Source organism: Scatophagus argus, chromosome 12, assembly GCF_020382885.2.
Source record: "Scatophagus argus isolate fScaArg1 chromosome 12, fScaArg1.pri, whole genome shotgun sequence".
Lineage (NCBI taxonomy): Eukaryota > Metazoa > Chordata > Actinopteri > Scatophagidae > Scatophagus > Scatophagus argus.
Genome location: NC_058504.1, coordinates 21,485,749 through 21,495,082, shown reverse-complemented (window position 1 = coordinate 21,495,082; position 9,334 = coordinate 21,485,749).

Genomic DNA, 9,334 nt, shown 5'->3' with positions numbered 1-9,334 from the left:
CTATTCTGTGTGAGTTGCCACGAAGTGAGTGTGGGATCAATAAAGTTCATCTTATCATCTTATCCTATCTTATCTTATCTTATCCTTTACTGGTAAATACATGCAAACAAGTCAATCTGACACTTCCAAACTTGAAGGCTTGGCTATTTCTGATTAGCATCTGTGTATCTATCTTTACTCTCTTCAGGATTAGAGTACACCTCTGCTGACCAGCTCTGGAAACATAAGGGGTCTCTAAAGATGGCGCAGCAAGAAGGCAGACTGAGCAGTTGTGCTTGGAAACCTGATAGAGTGCCCCTCACCCAAAACTTAAAATACCAGCAGAGATCAATAGCTGCAGCATGCTATCTATTGTCCAGCAATGAGTATCGCAGGTCCTGACGTTTCAGCTGGCCCAGATAGATACCTAACTCTTCTGCAGCAGATCTGCAGCAGATCTCTAACTGCAGTACACACGAGTGAGCATCATGCTGGTGATGTTTTTTTTAAGGGGAATTGGCTAAATTTGTATAAAAAGCTTATCCAGATGTTGTAGTTAACTGAATAAAACAAGAGCACAAGTATTTTCCTCCACTGTTATATATTTGTCAGTGTGGGGGATAAGAAGACTATTTTCTAAGTGTCTGAAGTAATTTTTGAAATGTTGTTACATAGTGCAACATGTCCAGTCATTGGAAGGGAGTACAAGTTATAGCAAACTGAAGTTGTTTCAGAGAAAGTGTGGGTAACTTCCCCCCACAGTCCAAAGACAGGTTACATCAGCTGGTGACTTCAAACTGCCCATAGGTGTGAATGATAGTTTGTGTCTATATTTTAGCCCTGTGACGAATTGGCGACTTTTCCAGGGAGTATCCCACTTCTCACCCAGTGTCAGCCAGGATAGACTCCAGCCCCCCGTCACCCTGCACAGGATAATCAGCAATAGATAGCGGATGGATGGATAGATTTCACCAGTAATACTAAAATCCAAGCTATTGCCCTTCTTACATCCGCAGTCAAAGGTATTCTCAGTAGAAACATGCTTTGATATTGTTTGGCAGGTGGGAGAAGCCTTTTCCTTTAATGAAAACACAAAATGATCCATGAATGTCAAACACTATTTTTGAGAAGACATTTCATGATATGGAGTTATGGGATACAGGGCATTACATTCGTCTTTTTGGTTTTAGAAACTTTAAAGCACACTCAAACTTCAGGATTGCAAACTATTTGTGTGAAATGCATCTTAACCCTCATTTTTCATCAACAGAAGTAATAAAAAGAATTGTATATTAATGTTTACATGATAGCTGCTGCCCCACAGGTTCCCCAGAGGAGACAAAAATGCAAATATTTGTACATTTAATGAGTATCCTGCCATCTTCGCCTATTCTTAAACAATATGGAAGACACAATGAATTATTTGCCTGCTTGCAATAAAAGAAAAAATAAAACATTTTCCTGTGTAATTAAAAGCTGGTCTGCAGCCTCTGGGCGTCTCAGCCGTTGTCTCAAACTGTGAGAAAAGATGAAAAACAGATCCTGCATAATCAACAACACTCTCCACGAGTCAGTGCAAGTGCACCTCACTCAGACGCCTGTGTGGAATGCATTCTGGGTAACGTGCTGTCTAGCTCTCATGTCCGTCATCTTAAATAGCGGCAGAGACAGAACACTTGTGGACCTCTCTGGCAGATTTATGGGCTGTTAATGTCTTCGCCCTTCACCTGCTGTATTCCTGCTGCTTTTGCTGTGATGCTGCTGAATGCAGATTATGATTCTCCAGGCTGAGGTGTAATAAATCATCGAGTCCTCGCGTCACTTACAGGACGGTCCGGTGAGCAGGATATGGCAGCAGAGGTCAGCCAACCCCTCGGGCCAGCAGGGTCAAGTTTAGGGAGACTTTTTAGCAGATGGTGTTTAGAGTTCAGTCTGTCACTCAGGAAGAACGGAGAAAGAGGAGAAAAGACACTTTAGGGCATTAATTGACTTGTGTGTATCTCAATATTGACCTAGCCTCCCCCCAAAAACACTCCCCTCCTTGTCTCCAAAATGAGACACTTAAGGTCAAAACGTCAGCAAAACAGTCCTTAAATACCACTTATTCACCACTCACTTAAATATTTATGATAATCTGAGTGGCTCAGCACAGTTCTCATTCAATTGGAAATCAATTCTTTTAACTTCTTTTGCAAAAAGCAGAAAAACAGGAAACTCATTAACTTTGTAGGCTGGAGGTAATTTTCTTCGGAGGGGCTCACCTTCTATCAGACATTTTTTTACTGAAAAGTTGAAGATACAAGCCTGCGTATATAAAATCTTAAGGGTTGAAGTTCATTGCAACTTCCAAGGTGCTGTTTGTTAAGAAATATCCAGTGAGATTAACATTCTTTCATATTAAAAGCTAAAGCAGGTTAGGTTAAGAGCACTGAGTCTGCTGAGTCTGTTGTTTAAAGAAAAACACTCTGAGGACAACCAGAAACAGAACCCACCAGACTCCATTGACAAAATGAGTAATTTTACCTTGCAGATGACTGCAAAACACACAACTTTATTCAAACTCAACAGAAACAAAATAAAACTCATGAAAACCATTTTGGTTTGCTTTTTGACCAAAACAATTATAAACCTTGAGTTAGATGTGAAAATATTCTCGCTTTACACTGCCTCTCCCTCTTGCAGCCATCCTGCTTGTTCTGTATCAAACCTGGCCCATATTCGATAAATGTTTGTGACTGGCCCAATGTGGACCAGTCACGGGGAAACCTATCTGAGCCAGAATCATCTGCCAGAGCATATACAAATGAGTTTGCAGGTTGGTCTCATTCCCCGGATGCATTATTTAGTCTTGTTTGAACTTGGCAAATAGATTTGTTATAGCTATGATACTAGACAACTGCTATGCAAAAAGAATTACGCACGTCAAGCTCACACTTAAGCAATAATTAATGCTATTACTGCTAACTAGAGTCATGGTGACTTGTAGCCTTTAGAATATATAAATAAAAGTATAAAAGAATAAAAAATGCTTTGCTTGTAGTTGCTATTTGAGTGATCCAATGCAACACCGTAATGAACCAAGCTTATGTCTGTTTATAGCTTGTGTGTTTCACAGTGATGACAGCGACTATGTTCAGAGTTTGGACACAAAGTGTACAGCGATGTCTCGAGTTCAAAGTGATGTGAATCTTAAAATAGATGTGAATTTGGGAGCAGAAATGAGACATGAGAGACATAAAGGATCAACAGCAGTTAGAGGGAGCATAACAAACTGTATGTTCTTCACACTGAAAGAATCCATTCTTAGTTTTTTCTATAAGTCTCATCCAATCACCTGTTTTGTTTGCTGGGGAGCCATCTTTGCATCCTGATGTTAATCAAATAAACAGCACATGTTTTACACGGCGTTACCATCCCATATTCATCACAGCTTGCTTGTATTCTAATGGCATAATTATTCTAATGTTGATTAAGCCACTTGGGTAATTAGCATTTTTGATTGCAACTGCATCCGCAGGTGAACTGAAGGGAGGGGAAAAATCAAAGAGCCAAACTACATTTAGAAGTGTTGGAGCTTGTAGCAGCTACACAAACTGAGTTTAAAAATGAGGGTTATTTGTGCAGATTAGTAAACTTAAAACAAAATTGCTTTCCTAATTTAATATTTAATGTTAAAGTTAAAATCCAGGAGATCAGGAAAGTAGGTTCAATCAGTGCAGCTGAGGTAAGCCGCAGTCTTTAAGTGAGGCAGATCAGGTTCCTGAAGCGAGATGACTCAGTGAACTGAGCCGTGACTTAAGGCACCCCTCTTAGTGTACTTTTTTTTTTCTTGCTTTGAGAAAACATGTCTGTTGAAACAGTCAACAGAGTGCACCGACACACGGTGGCCTCACCCCGCGTTTACTCGGGTTTCCCCATATGGTCCCCTCGGCCCTCCAGCAGCAACCACAGCTCCCTGCCCTTGAGAGGGACAGAGGATATGTTGAGAAGGTGTGTGTGTGTGTGTGTATATGTGGGTTGAATTTGTGTGTTTGGGTTTGTGTGTTTACTTGGTTGCTTTACCACCGCTCAGGCTGTGTTTGCACTGCAGGTCTTCATGCTAAATTACAAATTTGAATATATCACCGAGACAAAAGGCATCACATATAGATTCATTCACATTCAGTATGGGAAGAAGCTTGAAAGACCCCATTAAATGAAAACTTTTTTTTAATAGCAACTTCATACACTATGGGTCTGTCAGAGTTTGAAAACAAACAAACAAACAAACAAACCCAACTCCACATTCATTCTGTTTGCTTACCTCTCATGGATCAGCTGACAGTGATGATGGCCTGCACCAGTTACAATTAATACTATTTTGTCCCTCATTTTACAATTGTGCCGGAAAATCTTGAATTACCTGCAAGAAATACACAATACTGCGATATTTTTGCCCTGAAGGAAGACAGAATACTCCTGTGTTTTGACATTAGGCGCAGCGAGGATTTCACAGACTTCAAGATCCTGAACGATACACTTTAACAACGAGCAGGAAACATCAAAGATATGCAGTTACATGGTTATTTTGGCACAGGACTGAAGGGTGCTGGATGCTGGGGGCTGGTGCTGATGGTGGGGGTATGATGAGCTGTAGTGCTCATCCATCAAGACCACTTACACGCCATAGGATCTGCTCTATAGCTGAGGGGGGAAATTAAGTTATAGACCCACATCTGCTGATACCCGCTGGTTCATTAGAGGATCTGCCTGCTTAGGCAGAAACTGTACAGCATCGAGCACACTGCAAAAAATGAGGAGCTTGTTTTGAATATTCAGCTTTATCCTTTGCAGAAGAAATGATTAACTTTTGTCTTAATGTTAGAGATGTAATGTTAGTTTCAAAAAGACATTTCTATCCTTAAAATTCATAGTGCTTCATCAATTAAACAAATTCAAAATCATTCAGTCTTTGTGGGGGAATTAATCTGTAGTGAATATCAAATAAAGTGACTTTTGACATGATATGAAACTGACTGGTGCTTTATTTGTGTGTAAATGTAAATTCAAATAGGACAAATTTCTTTCTTACACAAACAGCAATAATCTTGTTGGTTTGATTTTTTTCCGTATTCATTTCTTGCAGCGCATCTCTTCAGTGGCAGAGCTCTTTGGTTTCGGAAGGAGGAGGGTGCAGCAGAAAAGCAGGAAGGCCAGTGATTGAGAGTTCATTTTAAACAAGAGGCCGCTATCAGCGTGAGGTCGCCGCCGTGGCCCAGTGCGAATTAAACTGATTGGATGCAATTGATTTGGCACGCATGTTGCTGACACTGACAAAAAAGTTAGTTGGTTGTTGTTTCAATTAGCGGAGGTATGGCGCTGAGCAAGAGCACTGAGAGAGGACACGGCTGCTTTTACTTATCTTGTTATGAAAATTTGGTTGTATTGAAGGTTATCATGCCTTTAGCACAGTACCCAACCTTACCGTGTCCTGCTGTTTGTGTGGGAGGCTCCTCGTGCTGCATGTAGAATGAAATCAGGTCACGGTTGCTCAAGGCATGGTGGGAAAATAAGACCACTCACTGACTGACTCCTTCATTAAAACAACAGTTTGTCTGACTGCGCTGTAAATATTTAGAATTTCTGACAATGTAGCCGCTCAACAAATGCTTGCTAGGGTGAAAAGCTGCGTTTGTTTTCATCACCAGTAACCGCAGGTGTCGTCAAATCAATTCAATCTGACCAGCTGACATCTGACAACTTTAAGCACTGCGTGGCGTGAATGGGCTTCTTGTTAAAACAGGCTGTAATTTGGCAACTGTTTGCATATATGAATTGTTTAACAAAGGGAGAGCTATGAGAAGGTAGAAGAGCGAGCAGACCTGTGTGTTGAGGAATGTGAGCGGTGTGATTGGTTTCTCTCTATAAACACAATTTACTCTGACTGGTGTCTCCCAGCTACTTTGAATTGGTTTCAGCACTTTTATTTCTTCCTGGATGAGTGTGACAGTGTGCAGTTCTCAATGCGCTATTCTTGTTAGTCACTTTAATGCACTTTGTACTGCCCTTTGTGCTGAGGGATGACAAAATTATTCATTCATTCATTCAACTAAAAGCAAACGACGAACTTAATTACGTAATTTAAGCTACATGTTTTTACAGCAACAGCTAAGATATAGAAAATATAATATGAAGAATATGGATGAACACAATCCTGTTTGCCTTCTTCTATTTAGCCTTTATTCATTCAGGGATGCTTTGCTGACTATGCATTCTTACTTTTGGCAAAGCTCCGCTTCACATTCGCACCATCAGGGAGATGCCATTTTTACCTTCGACCGTTCAGGCACACAACTGAAACATTTACTCATGCTTTACACCCCAGGCTGTTATCCTGAGAGTCTTAAAATGGCTAGAACTGGTAGAATAAATTGCGGTGTACAGCTCAAATATGAAAGTGTTGTGAGGGCCTTGCAAGATTTCGATGTTCTGAGGAGACAAATAAGAATAGTTTGTGCCAAATAGGGTGTATGATAATAGTAAAAATTTCTGGACGACACGTTCATTGCTCAAGTTGGTGTTAGATTTAGACAGAGAAGAGTGTGTTGTGTCAAACCTTCATGTCACAAACTGGTGGACGTCTTCTTGGAACCCACTGTGGATCGTTGTCCATCCTCACGTTGCCCCTGACTGTGGAGCATTTTTCAATTAAGCATTTCATTTCTGACACTTGAGGCGAAGCTACTGAGGCTTGAAATGTATGAATGATGGCACTTAGTGAGAAACTACCGTCCACACCCCATTAACCACCATCCTTCATGAAGATGGCACGATTAGGGGTAAGTCAGAAGTCAAATGAGCAATTCAGCACGCCTTCCTCTGGCCCCTATTCCCTCCTGGTGTTTAGATCTGCAGCGGCTGGAGATGTGAGAGCTGCAGGATGCTGGCTGCTTGACTCACTCATCTCATAGGGGTACTTCCTCCCTAAGTATTGCTCTCTCTCTTATCTAGATTCTTCACATTAGCCAATCTGGACTATAAACAAGTGTTAAGAGGGGAGAGTGTCAAGTAAAACAATCACAGAAGACTAAACTGACTTACTGTATAGAAAAACCAGTTTCTATTCTGTTAGGTAAACATGTCAACAAATTATACACTGACTCTTATCATGTAAACAGACTCAAAACAATAACATAAACTTTCCAACACTTTCACTAGCCTTATTTTGTAAGGTAAAATGCTTGGTTTTTGTTGCTCATTTCTGACAAACAAATAAATGAACCAACAAAGATGTTTGTTTCTTTGGTTTCTTGTTTCCTTTTATTTCCTGGTTTAGTTTTACTGCTTGCGGCAGTACTAGCATCCTGGCTACTCCAAAGCAAGGAACTAGATAATCCCAATTTGAACTTGAACCTCTGATTTCAGTACTATGACAAAGGCAGAGTTCTTATATTATATGAGTTCTTATATTTTGTTGCTTGCTTATCTAGCAGAAAGAATGCCAGATCAATGTGGGTGACATTGAACCCTCTCAACCAGTTCTGCTCCTGTTTTGACTGTGTAATGGTGGACATGCTTGTGCTGTAAATTGTCTCCATTTTGTCCATGAAAAATCCTGTCCAGGTGACAAAGAGTACAGCACACTGAAAGTGAGGCTTACAGGGAACCACAGCCGGGAAGACAAATGAGAATCATTTTTGTGAATAATTTGTTTACCTTGTGAAATTAAAATTTATTTGTTATTGATACGTTTAAGTGTGTGCTTCATGTCATAGAGGTGTGTTCCTGTTACTGTATTATTTGCTTCGTGTGTGTTTCACTGAGATGTGCATGCCTGAGCTCTGCTTCAGCTACTCAGTGAAATAGAATATAAGTGAAGAAACAGCAAGTCCAACCACAATGTGGTGTGTCAGGCTTAATGTCTAACAACACTTAAAAATAAGCTATAAACATCGCTGTTTTAACCTCATCCTTGATAGATGCTTCTTATAACCATCAGCTAATCTTTCCACCCAGTGAGTGTTTTGTTTTTGCTGTTGTTTCACATTCATTCAAGAACATGTGAAGCTTTGAAAAAGCAAAATGCATGATTTCTGTCATGTATATCACAGCTTTAACATTGTCGTCAACAAGAAAAGCAGGAGCAACAGTCTTATCTCAGAAGATGAAAGGTTGCATCAGTATTACCATCTTCACTGTTAACGGCCATTAACCTGATCTCCCCTCAGCATCTGTCAAGGTGAGGGTAATGCAATTCGAGCAGGAGATCAGAGATAGGCTTATGAATGAATGAATCTGGGCAGGCTTTATTGAAAGTAAAGCCATGATGGTAGTATTTGTGTTTCTCCAAACAAACTCAGCTTTGTCTCGGGATTATTATGAGCCAACATCAATGATTTGGACCCCATATATATCACCTCTGCAGCAATGGTGGCTGAGGGTGTTCTCACATGCTGTGAAGAAAGCATCCTGTGGAAACCGAGAGATTCGTATCGAGGCTCTATAAAAGTAACAAAACTGCAACGGGTCAAACTTATTTCCCCGTTGATCGAGGCAGGTGTTAATGACTGCAAATCTTGTCCCGTTCATGATGTGTCTAATCTTATGAGATCCTAAAATTTATGTTCGACCCCTGTCGCTTTACATGCTGTATGATGATCTTGAGAGAGTTGAAACAGATATTTTATGTAGTTGTTTTGTTTCTAATTGTTCTTCTTTCATATGTTATGTTATCACTTAGGAACCATGGCAAAGACAATTTACTGTCACCTGCAGAGAGACAGACATTAAAATTTTGCTTATTCTATTTCTAATTATTCCTACATGGAACATTTGGAATAAGACTGCTATGTAATGCAGTTTCTTCATTACTCAAGTTTTGCACCAAGGTAAATTTCGCTGCAGTAGTACTTTAACTAGGCAATATTTTATTGTAAAATTACACCCAAGTGGGTGTCCTGCTTGCTTGGCCTTATCATATCATCGCATGACATCCCTGCATTCATGTTGGTCTCTATCACAAAGTAGGCCTGCAACTGTGAAACATGCCCAATTCTTACTAATTGAAATACTGTAGACCCTATTGCCCAAATGTAATTATAGCATCAAGTATGGGCACTTGAGGAAACAGCAAGAAACAAATTGAAATTTAAGAGTGAAATACAAACTGTCTCCTGCAGTGCATGAGTGTTCATAGTGCCCACAAGACCTGGCCTGGAAAACCTGCTATTTGTTTAAAAAAAAAAAAAAGAAAGAAACTTGCTGGGATGTTTGAATTTTATAAAGCAAGAATTGAAAAATACTATACACACACTGGACAATAAGCTGAGACCAATACTCCAATACAAAACTCTCTTTGTATACTCTTGTCCAGTTT